We start from the raw sequence: 20,166 nt of genomic DNA, 5'->3' as shown, positions 1-20,166 counted from the left end.
TGTGCCAAACTTGTAGTGTCTTACCCAAAAAGACTCAAAGCTGTAATCGCTGCCACAGTTGCTTCTACAAAGTCCTGAGTAAAGGGTCTGAATACTTGTGATATTTCAGTTTTTAATTATTCATAAATTTGCAAAAATTGTAAAACCTGTTTTTACTTTGTCATTATTGGGTATTGTGTGTAGATTGAGAGGAAAAAAAACAATTTGATACATTTTCGAATAAGGCTGTAACATAACAAAATGTGGACCAGTCAAAGGGTCTGAGTACTTTCCAAATGCACTGTATTTCTGAAGAAAAGTAGTTATTCGTAATGATCTGTCGAACAGAAATTGTCGAGTGGTAATCTAAATTGCATATAGCAGCTAAAAAAAATATCACCCAAAATTGCAGCCCCTCTTGATTTACTATGAAAGTTATAGTGGAACACCCGACCATCCCAGTTTAATGTTGCTGCTACCGTCTCTTATTACAGGAAAGAGTTTCTGGACAATGAATTTTTCTTTAATGAGTCGGACTAGAGGGATTTACTCCAGACACCCGAACAGGCCCCGATCCCCGTCATTCGCAGGAGAAAGAGACTGAGGTTTTGTGGAAAGAGATCGGGTTGCCTTGTGAGGATGAGGCAAAGAGTGTCTAACCTGCCTTTGCCAACGCACTATTAGCCAACGTAAAATTGCTGGATAATAAAATGGACAATCTAAAAGCACTTATATCCTACAAATGGGACATTAAAAACTGTAAAATCTTGTATTTCACAGAGTCATTGCTGAACGGCAACATGAATAAACATGCCTCTGGCGGGTTATACACTGTACCGGCAGGATAGAACAGCAGCCTCTGGTAAGACAAGGGGTGGCGTTCTATGTATATTTGTGAACAACAGCTGGTGCACTATATCTAAGGAAGTCTCAAGGTTTTGCTCTCCTAAGGTAGGGTATCTCATGATAGTTGTAGACCACACTATCTACCTAGAAAGTTATCTATATTCTTTGTAGCTATCTATTTACCACCACAAACCGACACTGGCACTAAGATCGCACTCAATGATCTATATACGGCCATAAACTAACAGGAAAGTGGTAAGGCGGCGCTCCTAGTGGCCAGGGACTTCAATGTAGGGAATCTTAAATCCGTTTTACCTCATTTCTACCAGCATGTTAAATGTGCAACCAGAGGGGGAAAAGAACTCAAGACCACCTTTACTTCACACACAGAGACATCTACAAAGCTCTCCCTCACCCTCCATTTGGCAAATCTGACCATAATTCTATCCTCCTGATTCCTGCTTACAAGCAAAAATTAAAGCAGTAAGCAAACCCATGGAAACTGCTCAATCTCCTCGATACTCACTTCAGAATTTGAGTGCTCGTGTGAGAGCCACTGGAATCACACATTTCTTGCTCTCTACCCTGTGTAATTTCTATTGTGGACCCCACACCCTAAGCCTCACAACCTCTCGCTCACGATGTGGTTAAACTACCGTGTGTGTGTGTGTGTGTGTGTGTGTGTGTGTGTTGGCAGGCACTGCGGCGGAACAGTGGGAGAAGGGGAGCAGGCCTGAGAGTAGAGTTGGGAGGTAGGTGCGCTGTGGCCTGCACAACACAGCAAGCAGTGCACTGACTGGGGCCTGGGTGGAGAGGAGAGGAGGAGGATGGGCACATTAACACTAACCCTCCCTTGAGTTAGCTGTGGAGGAAGACTCCACGCCTGGATAAACCCCATCAAAAGCATATTAGCCCTCCCTCCCTTCCCCCCTTCCACTCCCCCAGTCCCCCTTGCTTTCACACTCCCCCCCTCCCCCTGCTGTATAATAGTATCTGGTCGAGCCACGTGGCGTGCTGACACGCAGTCGGGTGAAAGGGGAGTGATGATGAATTGCTCCCTGTTGGTGTTATCCGTGATGATAATTATACATTTTCTCCCTCTCTTCCCTGGGAACCGGGTCCAGAGTGCGGCGGCATTCCAGAGTGGGCCGCCGAAAAGCCTGCTGTCATCACTTATCCCCGACAGATCCCGGGCCGAAGGCTAAACGCTGATGAAAATTAAAGCGCTCATTTGATTTGTCCCGTTTTCGCAGTTTGTGTTTTTTCCCCCCGTAGGTCCTCCCTCTCTCTCATTCAACGTCCCCCTTTCTCACTCCCTCCTGGCCTCTCTCCCACCTTCTCTTCTCTCCAATTTCTCTATCTCCCTGACCTATGCAGAGGTGGGTAGGCAGTAGTATTATTGTGTAGCAGCCTTGTGGGTGTCTTATTTTTGGCTGCCCACCATGGTTAACTAAGCCTGTACTCTGCTTCAGTCTTTGGTGTTTCACATTACAGTAGTGAAACTTTGAGCTGATTAAGCTGGAATTAAGCCTATTTTCTCAGTTTGGAATCATTTCCTTTTCACTTTTTCATTCTTCCATTCCATTTTACTGTATTTACTGACACAATAAAAATTCTGAAATACAGTATGTGTAGGTGTTTTAAAAATAATTGAAACAGTACCATTTGTTTTTTGTAATCATATTCTGAGTGAGTAGTTGTTTTTCAATCCCTTCCAGAGCTGAAGATGGATCATAAAGGCTAGTTTAGTTGTCAAGATGAATGTTTCTCTCTTATGGAGCTCCAGATCTTCACTGCAACTATCCTGCCTAGTCTAAATCACTGCTCAGTTTCAGCAGTCCTCTTATCCAGTTGAATGAAGGGCAACCTATGGTCTGGAATAAGGCAGTCTTGTTAACAAAATTAGGTTTAGGCTATGTTTTAGTAGTTTGTGTTGAGCAATTCATCATTAGTAGTTTTAGACAGTATATTTATCAGGTTTATGGTTTAGTTGTCTGTATTAAGAGGTTGCTGATTTGTTTTGTTCAGGCAGAGTGTATTTGTCAGGATTATTAAAGTTAAGTATTCTAGAGACTTTTTGGGTACGTGTAAGAGCAGTGCTGCCAATGCAACCTGTGATCTCACACTTTATAACGTTGAACCCTCAACTCACCAGACATAACCAAACAGAACAAAACCAGAGGTGTTTGTTTTAATGGATGGATTGTTTTAATGGACTTTCTCTCGTGTTGAAAAAGTTGAAAACAATGCAGAGGTGACAATCAATCCCTCTTATGAGGCTTTGTTATTGGCGACGAGAGGCGAGGGTTATCTCTGCCTCGAAAACCAGCGAGAGGTGAATCCACTCTGCCTGACGAGCAATTAGGCTTAATTTCCCAATTACCTTGCGACTGAGCGTTCCTGTGGCGTTCATTAAAAGCCATAATTGCACTGCATTGGGTTGACATGCTCCTTTTTCCCACTTTGGGCCATTTCTCCCAGTCTGGCTCAGTGCAAGAGCTAGTGCTAGGTTCCCGCCCCGCCTGTCTGAATCGATAAAGGCTGATTGTGGAACGCGGTGTTGAGGAGTGTGTGGAACATGTAGTCCGGTGATGGCCCGGTGATTATGAAGTATGGAACCCCATTTGTTTATTTGTGTGTCCAACCTCCTTTTCTCTGGGCACACATTCACTCTTGCTATGAAATAGCTGAGCGGGGAGTGTTGAAACATACCTTTAATACTGATGTGTGGTGTAAATACTAAAGATAAGGTCTTGCTCATTTCAAGGATTGCTGTACCTGAGGGATATTTTAGCTTCATGGCCAACCAAGTTCAACCACCACCCTCTCAGAAGTAAGCTATCAATGACTCCTCCACTATTTCACACTCACTGTCTTTCTATTTCACTCTCTGCTTTCCTTCTCGGCCATGCTCTTTTCCTGTCTATTTCTCCCTCCCCTTTCTCGCTCTTTCTCTCTCATTGCATTGATTCTGGTCCTCTTTGTCTGCGAGAGCTGGCATCCAAGTTGTCAGCTGCGTCAGGATTAAAAGCTATTAGTTCTGCATCATTGCCACTACAAGTGTGCTCTAGAGATTGATAGTGACTCTCTTCCTTCAGTTGGGGGAGAAACAAGAGGAAACCTGGCCCGGGGGGGGGGGTCATTTTTACCTCCCACATCTGCAGAAAACAGTCACCTCCAGGCTGACGTGTGTGTATGTGTGAGAGAGATTTCAATTTGTTTAGTTATGTGAATTGTTTTTCATTCAAGTGTTTGTTTATAGCTTAAGGCTCAAAGGATCAGTCATGTATTTACTTAGAACTGAAACGCCCACCATGAATTCATAGAAATAGTATGATTACGAAATATTCTATTCACAAATGGCTGTGCAATATGCATCTATACTGTACACACATACCCTTTTAAGAATACCCACGGCATTACATGTACGGTGCATTCGGAAAGTATTCCGAATGACTTTTTCCACATTTTGTTACGTTACAGCCTTATTCTAAAATGGATTAAACAGTTTTCTCCTCATCAATCTACAAATAATACCCCATAATGATGAAGCAAAAACAGGTTTTTAGACATTTTTATGTATAAAAAAAATTGAATAATTAAATATCACATTTACATAAGTATTCAGACCCTTGACTTAGTACTTTGTTGAAGCACCTTTGGCAGCGATTACAGCCTCGAGTCTTCTTGGGTATTATGCTACAAGCTTGGCACCTGGTTTTGGGGAGTTTCTTCCATTCTTCTCTGCAGATCATTCAGAGACTTGTCCCGAAGCCACTCTTGCATTGTCTTGGCTGTGTGCTTGGGGTCGTTGTCCTGTTGGAAGGTGAACCTTCACTCCAGTCTAAGGTCCTGAGCGCCCTGGAGCAGGTTTTCATCAAGGATCTCTCATTAATTTGCTCCATTCATCATTCCCGACTAGCCTCCCAGTGCTTGCCGCTGAAAAACACCCCCACAGCATGATACTGCCACCACCATGCTTCACTTTAGGGATGGTGCCAGGTTTCCTCCAGACGTGACGCCTGGCATTCAGGCCAAAGAGGTCAATATTGGTATCATCAGACCAGAGAATCTTGTTTCTTATGTAGACAGTGTGCTTTTTCAAATCATGTCCAATCAATTTAATTTACAACAGGTGGACTCCATTGAAGTTGTAGAAACATCTCAAGGATGATCAATGGAAACAGGATGCACCTGAGCTCAATTTCGAGTCTCATAGCAAAGGGTCTGAATACTTTTGTAAATAAGGTATTTCTGTTTTATATTTTTTTTATAATTTGCAAAAATTTATATCCTGTTTTTTCTTTGTCAGTATGGGGTATTGTGTGTCGACTGAAGAAATTGTTTTATTTAGTCCATTTTAGAATAAGGCTGTAACCTAACAAAATGTGGAAAAGGTTCAGGGGTCTGAATACTTTCCGAATGCACTGTATAAATACACACACAGGCCTACCCTTTTAAGAGTAATGCAAACAATAAGACATGCACACACACACACATATGAAATTGCTCTCACTTTACAATACATGGGCTAAGTCCTAGTCTATTCTATTTGAAATTAGATCCAGTAGCCACCACATCAAAAAGCCGACATTGCTTATTTTGTGCAACACACCGGATTTAGCCGGTCAGCAAAATATGCCCAGTATTGTCAGGGACGGCCAAAAAGTAATTTATTTGTTTTGTGAGGCGAGGTGAGGTGTACCACATTGGACCGTGTGTTGACTCAGCCAAATTTAAGGCTCCATGTTTTTAGGTGGGAGGTTGCGGAGAGGGGACACCTAGTTCTATTGAGTACTTTCCCTCACCAGTGAGCCATGACTGCCCACACAGTAGGAGTGGAATGATGCCAAAGTTTTAGCACCCACTCTAGAAATAATGTATTTTGGTTTAACCTTGTTGTCCGTAGGCTAGGACATGTAGATATATAGTGTGTCTACAACTTCCAGGACCTTGAAATGCTTATATGCTTGTCTGGTGTGTGTGACATTACTGAGAAAGGAATGTTAAAACAGGTCATGAAAACTAAATGCATGCTTTTCAACCGATCGCTGTCTGCACCCGCCCGCCCGACTATCATCACTACTCTGGACGGTTCTGACCGTATTATTCCACATATTGTGGAATATGTGGATAACTACCAATACCTAGGTGTCTGGCTAGAATGTAAACTCTCCTTCCAGACTCATATTAAACATCTCCAATTCAAAATTAAATCTAGAATCGAATTCCTATTTCGCTACAAAGCCTCATTTACTCACACCGCCAAACATACCCTCATAAAATTGACTATCCTACCGATCCTCGACTTTGGCGATGACGTTTACAAAATAGCCTCCAACACTCTACTCAGCAAACTGGATGCAGTCTACCACAGTGCCATCCGTTTTGACACCAAAGCCCCATATACCACCTACCACTGCGACCTGTATGCTCTCGTCGGCTGGCCCTCGGCTACATTTTCGTCTCCAGACCCACTGGCTCCAGGTCATCTATAAGTCTTTGCTAGGTAAAGCTATGCCTTATCTCAGGTCACTGGTCACAATAACACCACCCACCCGTAGCACTCGCTCCAGCAGGTATATCTCACGGGTCATCCCCAAAGCTAACACTTACTCTGGCCTCCTTTCCTTCCAATTCTCTGTTGCCAATGACTGGAACAAATTGCAAAAATCGCTGAAGTTGGAGACTTATATCTCCCTCACTAACTTTAAACAACAGCTGTCTGAGCAGCTAACCGATCTCTGCAGCTGTAAATAGCCCATCCAATCTACCTACCTCATCGCCATATTGTTTTTATTTACTTTGTTGATCTTTTGCACACCAGTATTTCTACTTGCACTGGACTGTTATTCTCTTTTCAAGTGATTTAAAAATATACAGTGCCTTGCGAAAGTATTCGGCCCCCTTGAACTTTGCGACCTTTTGCCACATTTCAGGCTTCAAACATAAAGATATAAAACTGTATTTATTTGTGAAGAATCAACAACAATGATCCAATGTTGACCTAAATGACTAATGATGATAAATACAATCCACCTTTTTTATAATCCAGTCTCCGTATAAATGCACCTGCACTGTGATAGTCTCAGAGGTCCGTTAAAAGCGCAGAGAGCATCATGAAGAACAAGGAACACACCAGGCAGGTCCGAGATACTGTTGTGAAGAAGTTTAAAGCCGGATTTGGATACAAAAATATTTCCCAAGCTTTAAACATCCCAAGGAGCACTGTGCAAGCGATAATATTGAAATGGAAGGAGTATCAGACCACTGCAAATCTACCAAGACCTGGCCGTCCCTCTAAACTTTTAGCTCATACAAGGAGAAGACTGATCAGAGATGCAGCCAAGAGGCCCATGATCACTCTGGATGAACTGCAGAGATCTACAGCTGAGGTGGGAGACTCTGTCCATAGGACAACAATCAGTCGTATATTGCACAAATCTGGCCTTTATGGAAGAGTAGCAAGAAGAAAGCCATTTCTTAAAGATATCCATAAAAAGTGTCGTTTAAAGTTTGCCACAAGCCACCTGGGAGACACACCAAACATGTGGAAGAAGGTGCTCTGGTCAGATGAAACCAAAATTGAACTTTTTGGCAACAATGCAAAACGTTATGTTTGGCGTAAAAGCAACACAGCTCATCACCCTGAACACACCATCCCCACTGTCAAACATGGTGGTGGCAGCATCATGGTTTGGGCCTGCTTTTCTTCAGCAGGGACAGGGAAGATGGTTAAAATTGATGGGAAGATGGATGGAGCCAAATACAGGACCATTCTGAAAGAAAACCTGATGGAGTCTGCAAAAGACCTGAGACTGGGACGGAGATTTGTCTTCCAACAAGACAATGATCCAAAACATAAAGCAAAATCTACAATGGAATGGTTCAAAAATAAACATATCCAGGTGTTAGAATGGCCAAGTCAAAGTCCAGACCTGAATCCAATCGAGAATCTGTGGAAAGAACTGAAAACTGCTGTTCACAAATGCTCTCCATCCAACCTCACTGAGCTCGAGCTGTTTTGCAAGGAGGAATGGGAAAAAATGTCAGTCTCTCGATGTGCAAAACTGATAGAGACATACCCCAAGCGACTTACAGCTGTAATCGCAGCAAAAGGTGGAGCTACAAAGTATTAACTTAAGGGGGCTGAATAATTTTGCACGCCCAATTTTTCCATTTTTGATTTGTTAAAAAACTTTGAAATATCCAATAAATGTCGTTCCACTTCATGATTGTGTCCCACTTGTTGTTGATTCTTCACAAAAAAATACAGTTTTATATCTTTATGTTTGAAGCCTGAAATGTGGCAAAAGGTCGCAAAGTTCAAGGGGGCCGGATACTTTCGCAAGGCACTGTATATTTTTAAATCACTTGAAAAGAGAATAACAGTCCAGTTCATTGGTTGTTTCCTCTTACACTGATCTATCTGTAACATACACAGCCTATTGTACTTGAGTTCCACAACATGCAACCAAAGATTATGATAACTAACCTAAAAACAGGACAGCAGCGTTGTTTACAATGGGAGCCAATGGAGCACAGTGGACAGAACAAGCAAGGAGGTGGGCAAAGCCAAGCACCAGCTATAAGCATGTTTTAGCATCTATTTGCATATTTCCATTGTGGAATGACTACTCTCTGAAGTGTGTGTGTGTGCATAATTCAAATTCACTCCTGCACTTCTTCAAACAATGTCATTTTAAAAAACTTTAGCAAAGGATCAATTCTACAAAACTGTTTGTAACATTGTAGTTTTGGGAACAGAAAACTGCATTGAGATTGGATGTCTCATTTATGACAACATTTGCATAATTTCGGCCCAGTTTCGTCTTGCTCTGCCTGCCACTAGACTTCCTCTTATCACCATATTTTGTGGTGGGTGGAAGCCCGCACCAGATGCTTCAGGATTTTACTCTACAGTATGTGGCCTACTTGGGTTTCACCTTTCATCTGTCATGTATATAAAATATGTGAATTGTTCCCATTTATTATGAAGGACAAACCAATGTCCAATTGTTAGCATTGAATTGAATAAACAGAAGACTGCATGTCTTGTAAGTTTCAACATTGATTCAGTGCAATTTACTGCAAGTCGTAACACAAAGGACAACTTATTAAGATCAGCACTGTGACAAAACAATTTTATAACGTCCTTAAAATAATTTCTAGTCGAGCCAGTTACATGTGACTGTAAGAACAAATGAGAACAATTAGAACTTGTCTGTTATATATTGTTGTATGAGTCTATATGAGAGTCTTTTCAGCGTTTCACCGTCAGGCTCCATGGCCACATTTCCCTGTATTCACAGACCAAGCTTTTCGCGCACTGTCGTTCACCGTGTCACTGTGTAACCTTTGTGGGGGGAGGGATTAAGCTCAGGACCTTGTCCACTGTATACTAAACTGTTTTTTTCTTCAATAAATGTAAAGAAATGCAGTGGATTAACTTCTTGATTCTACTTGAGACGCATATGATCAAGTAGGCACCTGGAAATGCAAATGCGCTACGCTAAATGCTAAATGTACTCGTTAAAACTCAAACCTTGATCAAAATTCACAAGCAGGGTATTGAATTAAAGCTACACTCGTTGTGAACCTAGCCAACAAGTCAGATTTTTAAAATGCTTTTCGGCGAAAGCATGAGAAGGTATTATCTGATAGCATGCACCACCTGAAAATGCCTGAATGCGACGTAAACAAAGACTCTGCTTATCCGACGCAGCACAAAACGCAGAAATAAAATATAAAACATTCATTACCTTTGACGAGCTTCTTTCTTGGCACTCCTATATGCCCCATAAACATCACTATTGGGTCTTTTTTTCGTTTAAATCGGTCCATATATACCCAAAATAGCTTTCTATGGAAGCTGTGTCATTCAGAAAAAAACATCGTTTTTTAACGCTGCATCATTTTTTAAAATTAAAAAAGTCTACGATAAACTTTCACAAAACACTTCGAAATCCTTTTGTAATCCAACTTTAGGTATTAGTAAACGTTTATAATCTATCAAAATGATTACAGGGCGATGTATATTCAATAGCTCCTCATCTGCAAATCAATGGCTGCCATTGTCCACATTTACAGCGTCCTGGTGGAGACTGGAAGAAACGGATGCCAGATACTTGGATTTTCCAACAAAAAATTCAATTGAAAATGACGACAATGGCGACATCGTGTGGAATTTGTATGAATTGCATGCAGGTCGATATTAAATGTTGTCCTCTTTTAACAACTCATGAAAGTGACTTATGGAAATTATTTTTAGCTTTCAGAGAGCAGTTTTTCTTGCGTTTTTCAATGAAACACACGATCTGTTATAGTCACAGCCGTGATTTAACCAGTTTTAGAAACTTCAGAGTGTTTTCTATCCACACATACTAATCATATGCATATACTATATTCCTGGCATGAGTAGCAGGACGCTGAAAAGTTGCGCGATTTTTAACAGAATGTTCGAAAAAGGAGGGGGTAGAAGTAAGAGGTTTTAACAATCAAGACACAATAACCAAAATAATCATGTTAATAACCGAAACTAAGCACATTTTTTCAGTTGTGAATTTGACAATTTAGACTTATTTTGGACATTAATGTATCCCCATAGCTAGCATATGGCTAGCTAGCTCTACCTATGGATAATTGTACATCCACAAACATGTATATTGTTGTCCCAAAACCATACATGACGATTAACTAACTAGTTAACTAATTTTCTTCAAAATGTTGGCAGACAGACCAATATGGCCATGATGTCGGTGTGTGGCTAAACCTTTTGTGGCTGGGGGCAGTAATGAGTAGCTTGGATGAATAAGGTGCCCAGAGTAAACTGCCTGCTACTCTGGTCCAGAAGCTATGATATGCATATTATTAGTAGATTTGGATAAAAAAACACTCTGAAGTTTCTAAAACTGTTTGAATGATATCTGTGAGTATAACAGAACTCATATGGCAGGCAAAAACCTGAGAAGAAATCCAACCAGGAAGTGGGAAATCAGAGGTTTGTAGGTTTGCCAATCCAATATACAGTGTCTATGGGGTCATATTGCACTTCCTACGGCTTCCACTAGATGTCAACAGTCTTTAGAACCTTGTTTCAGGCTTCTACTGTGAAGGATGAGGGAATGAGAGCTGATTGAGTCAGGGGTCTGGCAGAGTGCCACGAGCTCACTCAGGCGCAAACAAAATGGAGGTATTTGGACATAAATTATGGACTTTATCGAACAAAACAAACATTTATTGTGGAACTGGGATTCCTGGGAGTGCATTCTGATGAAGATCATCAAAGGTAAGTTAATATTTATAATGCTATTTCTGACTTCTGTTGACTCCACAACATTGCGGGTACCTGTATGGCTTGTGTCTGAGCACCGTACTCAGATTATTGCATGGTGTGCTATTTCCCTGAATTTTTTTACAAATCTGACACAGCAGTTGCATTAAGGAGAGGTTTATCTAAAGTTTCATGTAAAACACTTGTATCTTTTATCAATGCTTATTATGAGTATTTCTGTAAATTGATGTGGCTCTCTGCAATCACTGGATGTTTTGGAGGCAAAACATTACTGAACGTAACCCGCCAATGTAAACTAAGATTTTTGGATATAAATATGAACTTTATCGAACAAAACATACATGTGTTGTGTAACATGAAGTCCTATGAGTGTCATCTGATGAAGATCATCAAAGGTTAGTGATTCATTTTATCTCTATTTCTGCTTTTTGTGACTCCTCTCTATGGCTGGAAAAATGGCTGTGTTTTTCTGTGTCTAGGTACTGACCTAACATAATCAGATGGTGTGCTTTCGTTGTAAAGCCTTTTTGAAATCGGACACTGTGGTGGGATTAAGAACAAGTTTATCTTTAAAATGGTGTAAAATACTTATATGTTTGAGGAATTTTAATGATGAGATTTCTGTTGTTTGAATTTGGCGCCCTGCACTTTCACTGGCTGTTAACGGGATCTCAGCTGTAAGAAGTTTTAAGGCATATTCATTCTACAGTCTTTTAATGTTTCAGTAATAACATCCAAAGTGGGGATAAAACTTTTCAGAGAAACAAAAAACTAAACAAAAATGACTAACTAGGTCAACATGGTCAACTGAAATAGTGTTAAAAAATTCAGAAAACATAATTGTTTTATTTAAAAAATATATATACAGTGTATAATGAAAGTATTCAGACCCCTTGACTTTTTCCACTTTTTGTTACGTTACATCCTTATTCTAAAATGTATTAAATCATTTCAATCTACACACAATACCCAATAATGACAAAGCGAAAACAGGTTTTTACAAATGTATAAAAACAAATACCTTATATACATGAGGATTCAGACCCTTTGCTATAAGACTCAGGTGCATCCTGTTGAGCTCAGGTGCTCAATTGATTGGACATGATTTGGAAAGGTGAACACCTGTCTATATAAGGTCCCACAGTTGACAGTGCATGTCAGAGAAGAAAACAAGCCATGTTGAAGATATTGTCCGTAGAGCTCCGAGACAGGATTGTGTCAAGGCATATATCCGGGGGAGGGTATCAAAACATTTCTGCAGCATTGAAGGTCCCCAAGAACACAGTGGCCTCCATCATTCTAAAATGGAAGAAGTTTGGAACCACCAAGACTGGCCGCCCGGCCAAACTGAGCAATCGGGGGAGTAGAGCCTTGGTCAGGGAGGTGACCAAGAACCCGAATGTCACTCTGATAGAGCTCCAGAGTTCCTCTGTGGAGATGGGAGAACCTTCCAGAAGGACAACCATCTCTGCAGCACTACACCAATCAGGCATTTATGGTAGAGTGGCCAGATGGAAGCCACTCCTCACTAAAAGACACATGAGAGCCCACTTGTAGTTTGCCAAAAGGCACCTAAAGGACTATCGGGCCACAAGAAACATTGGTCTATGCCAAGCGTCCCATCTGGAGAAAACCTGGCACCATCCCTACGGTGAAGCATTGTGGTGGCAGCATCATGCTGTGGGGATGTTTTTCACCAGCAGGGGCTGGGAGACTAGTCAGGATCGAGGAAAAGATGAGCCGAGCAAAGTACCGAGCGTTCAGGACCTCAGACTGGGGTGAAGGTTCACCTTCCAATAAGACAACAACCGTAAGCACACAGCTAAGACAATGCAGAAGTGGCTTCGGGACAAGTCTCTGAATGTCCTTGAGTGGCCCAGCCAGAGACAGGCCTTGAACCTGATCGAACATCTGAGAGACCTGAAAATAGCTCTCCATCCAACCTGACAGAGAAGAATGGGAGAAACGCCCCAAATAAAGGTGTGCCAAGCTTGTAGCATCATACCCAAGAAGACGAGGCTGTAATCGCTGCCAAAGGTGCTTCAACAAAGTACTGAGTAAAAGATCTGAATACTTATGTAAATGTGATATATCAGATTTATTTATTTTTGTTAGCAAAAATTTATGAAAACCTGTTTTTGCTTTGTCATTATGGGGTATTGTGTGTAGATTGATGAGGAGAAAAAAAACCTGTTTAAATCCATTTTAGAATAAGGCTGTAACCTAACAAATTGTGGAAAAAGTCAAGGGGTCTAAATACTTTCCGAATACCATGTATAAACAATGATTTTTACTATGTTTGTTATTGTCTTGGAATGAATGTCATGATTTAAATAAATGTCCTAAGCTGGTGACTTATTTGTTTTCAAACAATTTAAACCACTTCTGTAGAATGACCCATATAGTGCACTACTTTTGACCAGGGCCCATAGGTCAAAAGTAGTGCACTATGTAGGGAATAGGGTGCCATTTGGAACAGGCCCCCAGGGGTTGTTGTAATGTCACATTCTAACAACCCTCTCATATTTCATTTCCAGGCCATCGTGGGCTACTATGACATTTTCTTCGACAACAAGGTAAGCAGCATGTGGCGGCCCTTCCTTTTAATGGCAACCCAATTATATTCACGCTTTGGCATTCCCCACGTCCTTGGGAGGCAATCGACGCTGGTGCGTTTCCTGATTGCTGATGTAAGCACCCACCGGAGCCAGCCACTCGGAAAAACCAATGCCAAGCTCCGCGAGCGACGTGCCGACGTCCTTTAATTACACGTCCTATTTGACTTGCCATTTGAGCATAACTGCTGAGATGTAATGCTACACCACTTGTAATGGGAACTAAGGTTATGTGTGTGAATGAAATACCTCGTCTTTAGAAAACTATGAGTAGGATAGAAGTACAGAATTACAGTGGCAAGAAAAAGTATGTGAACCCTTTGGAAATACCTGTATTTCCGCATAAATTGGTCATACAATTTGATTTCAACGTCATCTAAGTCACAACAATAGACAAACACAGTCTGCTTAAACTAATATCACACAAACAATTATACATTTTCATGTCTTTATTGAACACACCGTGTAAACATTCACAGGGCAGGGTTGAAAAAGTATGTGAACCCTTGGATTTAATAACTGGTTGACCCTCCTTTGGCAGCAATAACCTCAACCAAATGTTTTCTGTAGTTGCGGATCAGACCTGCACAACGGTCAGGAGGAATTTTGGACCATTCCTCTTTACAAAACTGTTTCAGTTCAGCAATATTCTTAGGATGTTTGGTGTGAACTACTCTCTTGAGTTCATGCCACAGCATCTCAATCGGGTTGAGGTCAGGACTATGACTGGGCCACTCCAGAAGGCATATTTTCTTATGTTGAAGCCATTCTGTTGTTGATTTACTTCTGTGTTTTGAGTCGTTGTCCTGTTGCATCACCCAACTTCTGTTGAGATTCAATTGGTGGACAGAGCCTAACATTCTCCTGCAAAATGTCTTGATAAACTTGGGAATACATTTTTCCGTCGATGATAGCAAGCTGTCCAGGCCCTGAAGCAGCAAAGCAGCCCCAAACCATGATGCTCATGGTGTTCTTCAGCTTGCAAGCCTCCCCCTTTTTCCTCCAAACATAACAATGGCCATTATGGCCAAACAGTTCTATTTTTGTTTCATCAGACCAGACCAAACCATAGTCTGGCTTGTTTATGGTGGTTTTGGATCAGTGGCTTCTTCCTCGCTGAGCGGCCTTTCAGGTAATGTCAATATAGGACTCATTTTACTGTGGATATAGATACTTTTGTACCTGTTTCCTCCAGCATCTTCACAAGATCCTTTGCTGTTGTTCTGGTATTGATTTGCACATTTCGCACCAAAGTACGTTCACCTCTAAGAGACAGAACGCGTCTCCTTCCTGAGAGGTATGACTGGTGTTTATACTTGCGTCCTATTGTTTGTACTGATGAACGTAGTACCTTCAGGCGTTTGGAAATTGCTCCCAGGGATGAACCAGACTTTTGGAGGTCTACAATTTTTTTCTGAGGTCTTGGCTGATTTCTTTTGATGTTCCCATGATGTCAAGCAAAGAGGCACTGAGTTTGAAGGTAGGCCTTGAAATACATCCACAGGTACATCTCCAGTTGACTCAAATGATGTCAATTAGCCTATCAGAAGCTTCTAAAGCCATGACATAATTTTCTGGAATTGTCCAAGCTGTTTAAAGGCACAGTCAAAGTGTATGTAAACTTCTGACTTCAACTGTAGGTGATCAGATCAAATTTGATGACCAATTTATGCAGGCATCCAGGTAATTCCAAAGGGTTCGCATACCTTTTCTTGCCACTGTACGAGATGGGTTTAGTAGGTTTAAGAGTGTGGGACCGGTTAATATTCTACTGCAGTTGTGGAATTATTAGATGAGCCACAGAAATAGAAGTGTCACAATGGAATGAGTTGCTATTCCTCACTGTTGTAACTTCATGTACATCATGTTGATTGCCGTTGCCCAAGACTAAATAACGTTTTCTGCTTTTGAATCACAGGTGATGTTCTCCACGTCGCCACAGGTCACCAAGACGCTTTGAAAACAGACAGTATTCTTGCTTGAAAATCCCATTCATAGACAAGCAGGTTAGTTTCCCAGACAGCACTGGTTTCCTGAATGTGTGTGATTGTGCGTGCTGTTGGGGACCTGTGGGCATGCGTGCACATGGACCTGCATGTTTGTGCTTGTATGGACATGTCTGTCTGTGTCTAATGTGGTTGCACTGCATGCACACCCAGCTGTCACCTGTGATATTTTTTACACCAGATCTTCCTCGAACATCCTACTGAGAGTAATCTTCCTGTGGTGCTGATGTAGTCAGGCTGTGCAACACTAGTTATCTGTCACCAATAGAGAGACCGAGTGAGATCAAAACAGACAGTCGTCATGTTGAACTTTATCTGATAGCTTACCTCAAGCACTCGCGTACTGATACAAATAACGTTTATAACTGAACAAAACAGATCAAGTAAAAACATTTAACTAAGCCAATTCAAATATTATTTCATGAAGTGATGCTGTTACAGATGTGATATGTATAAAGCTGTGTGTAAGTAGTGAATGCAAGTGTATGATGTGAATTATGGTGTGTGTGTGTGTGTGTGTGTGTGTGTGTGTGTGTGTGTGTGTGTGTGTGTGTGCACATGTACAGTACATTACATTGTGAACAATGGTGTGAGTGTGTACAGTGTTGTGAACGATTGTGTGTGTGTACAGTACATTGAGTACATGTGCTTTTGTGTATATACAGTACTATACTTCGTGAAAGATGGTCTGTGTGTTGTATGTGATGGCCTGTGTGCGTTATCGTAATGAGAATCTGGGATGTGTCCAGTGATGTTGGGATGGATGAGCCGGTGCTCCGTGCTGTCCAGTCTTTCCCCACTGCCATCGAATAGGAGGCCAGTGTAATGAATTGTCTGTATGGGGACTGGACATCCACTGTCCCTGAGTAACCACTCAGCCCTGGCCAGAGCCACAGTCATGTTGACTGTCATCCCACTGACAGCCCCGTAACATTAACGCAGCATTCACAATGCGTCTGTCAGTTAAGTGCCAGTCCTGCTTTAGAATGTGTTTTCCCTTAACTATTCTGGGTGATTAAAATGCCTTTTGAATAAGTTGCGACACTACAGTGTTGAAATGTGTAAAGACGGTGCGGAGCAGCAGTGTGTCCGTTACCCAGTGTAGACTGCTTTTGGCCGACAACCCCCCCCCCCCATAAAAGCAGGCACATTAAACCATTGCCAGAAATTGTAAAACATCCGTACGTGGTAAGACATTGCAGGGTGTTGACATGTATTAAGACCCTGCAGAGTGTGTAGAAAGGTCGACCAGCATCTGCTGACAGTCGGTACCAACTCATAACAGCAGCCGCTGCCATATGCACACTGTTGGTGTGTGGGAGTGGGTGGGCGAGTGAGCGAGGAAGAGATGTGTAGTGACTGTTCTATTTTTTTCTTAATGTATTCTTATTGAAGAGTAAATCAGTTTGGTACAATCTACAGTGCTCTGGTAGTGCTTCTGTATCCATCAACGCTCTGGATACACACACATGTCCTGCTGGCCTCTTGCATGCACATTTCGTTCTATAAAACAAGCAGACACACACAACTGCCTTCCAGCCCAAAGGTGAATGAGGTTTTAGCTCAATGCTTTCTGTATTTGGCGTTAGCGGACTTACCCGCTCTCCGCAGGCATCCGTTAGCAGAGTGATGAGACCCCCGAGTTAGGCTGTGATCACTCACTACTACTGGAAGGGGCCCTACACACACACACACACACGTGCACACACATAGCTCACTATTATCGTGACACTCACTACTGCTGAAATGAGCTACACACACCTACCTCTGTTACTCACCACTGGTGGATTACTCACCACTGGTGGATTGGGACCTGCCCTGCATGCTAAACACTCTCAACATAAAGCAACTCAGCTAGAAATATGTTATATGTGGGCAATTACAGTGTTATGGATGTGACATTACAAACAAAATCACAAGCTAAATGTCTCACAGAATGGACAGATAAAACATACATGAAATGTTTGAGGTGTGTGTCTATAGTACCCCATGAGGGAGCGTATATACCCCAAAAAGCGGAATTAGGGGGACATTTGGCACACAGACAGAGAGTGGAAGTGGCAAGAAATACGTTAGTCCTGCCATTCCTCTCTCAGCTCAGAGCATAGAAAAAGGAGTGCCATTTGTGTGCCATTTGACTTATCTCTCACTCGCTCTCTCGCACTCTCCATTCATCTCTCTCTCACTCGCTCTCTCGCGCTCTCCATACAGTTCTGACTGTCTCCGGTGACCGACCTGCCTATACTGTGCCCCTCCCAGCTCTCCCTCCTTTGCTAGCACGCTATGAAAGATGCAAGGGTTTGTGTTCTTGGAAGTATGGCAACTAATCAGTCTCCTCCGTTACAAACATACTTAATCTTCCTAGTGGAATCTAATCTTGACGTGCAAGAAGTCAAGGGATCAATTATTTTGGAGTCTACTCTTCACCACTACGGTATCATCGTTAACCATGGGGGGGGGGGGGGGGGGGGGGGGGGGGGGGGCAGAGAAAGACAAGCGACAATATGAACGAAGGCCTGTATATGGCAATACTTTGTTAAATTAGTTAAATTAGTTAAATGAGGTGGAATTGAGGTACGGTAATGGTAGTACAGGTGCAGTGCTTAACCATTTGAAAGGGACGCACCATGACACCCAAACCATTGCTGGCAGCGGCGCAGCTACATTTTGAGTTCACATGGAATTTTATGAATTTTGCTTATTGTTTTAACGGAAAACTGATAAAAAAAAATAGCTGTTTAAACGTTAGTATTGTTTTTCCATTTGTCACATCCCTAACACACACCCGGTGGAATCAATTTCTATCCCACAAAAATCAGGAATCAACAGCCAATAGTCAATACAGAAGACAATTAGAGTCTCTAAAGACTGGAAGGGTAACGGTACTGACCTCGTAGAGAGAGAGATGGCCTTCATCCCAAGTGGCACCCTATTCCCCTATACAAAGCATTCGGAAACTATTCAGACCCCTTGACTTTTTCCAGATTTTGTTACGTTACGTTAAATAGTTTTCCCCCTCAATCTACACAATATCCCATAATGAATTTTTGGGCAAAAACTGAAATATCACATTTAAATAAGTATTCAGACCCTTTACTCAGTACTTTGTTGAAGCACCTTTGGCAGCGATTACAGCCTCGTCTTCTTGGGTATGATCCTACAAGCTTGGCACATTCTTCTCTTTCAGGTTGGATGGGGAGCGTCGCTGCACAGCTATTTTCAGGTCTCTCAGATGTTCGATCAGGTTCAAGTCCTGCCTCTGGCTGGGCCACTCAAGGACATTCAGAGACTTGTCCCGAAGCCACTGCTGCATTGTCTTGGCTGTGTGCTTATGATCGTTGTCCTGTTGGAAGGTGAACCTTAACCCCAGTCTGAGGTCCTGAGCACTCTGGAGCAGGTTTTCATCAAGGATCTCTCTGTACTTTGCTCCGTTCATCTTTCCCTCGATCCTGACTGGTCTCCCAGTTCCTGCCAGTGAAAAACATCCCCACAGCATGATGCTGCCACCACAATGCTTCACCGTAGGGATGGTGCCAGGGTTCCTCCAGATGTGATTCTTGGCATTCAAGCAACAATAGTTCAATCTTGGTTTCATCAGACCAGAGAATTTTGTTTCTCATGGTCTGAGAGTCCTTCATGTGCCTTTTTGGCAAATTCCAAGTGAGCTGTCATGTGCCTTTTACTGAGGAGTGGCTTCCGTCTGGCCACTCTACCATAAAGGCCTGAGTGGTGTAGTGCTGCAGAGATGGTTGTCTTTCTGGACTGTTCTCCCATCTCCACAGAGGACCTCTGGTGCTCTGTCAAAGTGACCATTGGGTTCTGGAGGCCACTGTGATGGAGGCCACTGTGTTCTTGGGGACCTTCAATGCTGCAGAAATGTTTTGTTACCCTTCCCGGATCTATACCTCGAAACAATCCTGTCCCGGAGCTCTCTGACAATTTTTTTGAGCTCATGGCTTGGTTTTTGCATCTCAAGGATGATCAATGGAAACAGGATGCACCTGAGCTCAATTTAGAGTCTCATAGCAAAGGGTCTGAATACTTACAGTATGTAAAAAAGGTATTTATATTTTTATATTTTATAAATTTGCTAAATATTCTAAAAACGTGTTTTTGCTTCGTCATTATTGGGTATTGTGTGCAGATTGATGAGAAAAATAATAGTATTTAATCCATTTTAGAATAAGCCTGTAACGTAACAAAATGTTGAAAAAGTCAACAGGTCAGAATACTTTCAGGGCACTATTATAGGGAATTAGGGTGCCATTTAGGATGGATCCAGGGTAAAATAGTACATTTTGTTTTAAGAGGGGAAAAGAGAGTAAAGAGGTGAGAATTAAAGAGTGACAAGAGAGTTAAGAGGATAGAGGGAAAGAGGCCTCGTAGAAAGAAGAGAAGCAGGTGGAGGAGTTTAAGTGTAAGAGAA

The 20,166-nt window shown here is 42.0% G+C and overlaps 1 pseudogene; it reads left to right on the top strand.

Moving 5' to 3' along the window:
* LOC139385292 (protein arginine N-methyltransferase 3-like) overlaps positions 1-20,166 on the top strand; it is a 142,661-nt pseudogene that overhangs the window by 105,688 nt on the left and 16,807 nt on the right.

The sequence above is a fragment of the Oncorhynchus clarkii genome, chromosome 26 (assembly GCF_045791955.1).
Source record: "Oncorhynchus clarkii lewisi isolate Uvic-CL-2024 chromosome 26, UVic_Ocla_1.0, whole genome shotgun sequence".
Lineage (NCBI taxonomy): Eukaryota > Metazoa > Chordata > Actinopteri > Salmoniformes > Salmonidae > Oncorhynchus > Oncorhynchus clarkii.
Note: the sequence above shows the minus strand (reverse complement) of the source record. Positions and strands in the feature narration are given on the sequence as shown.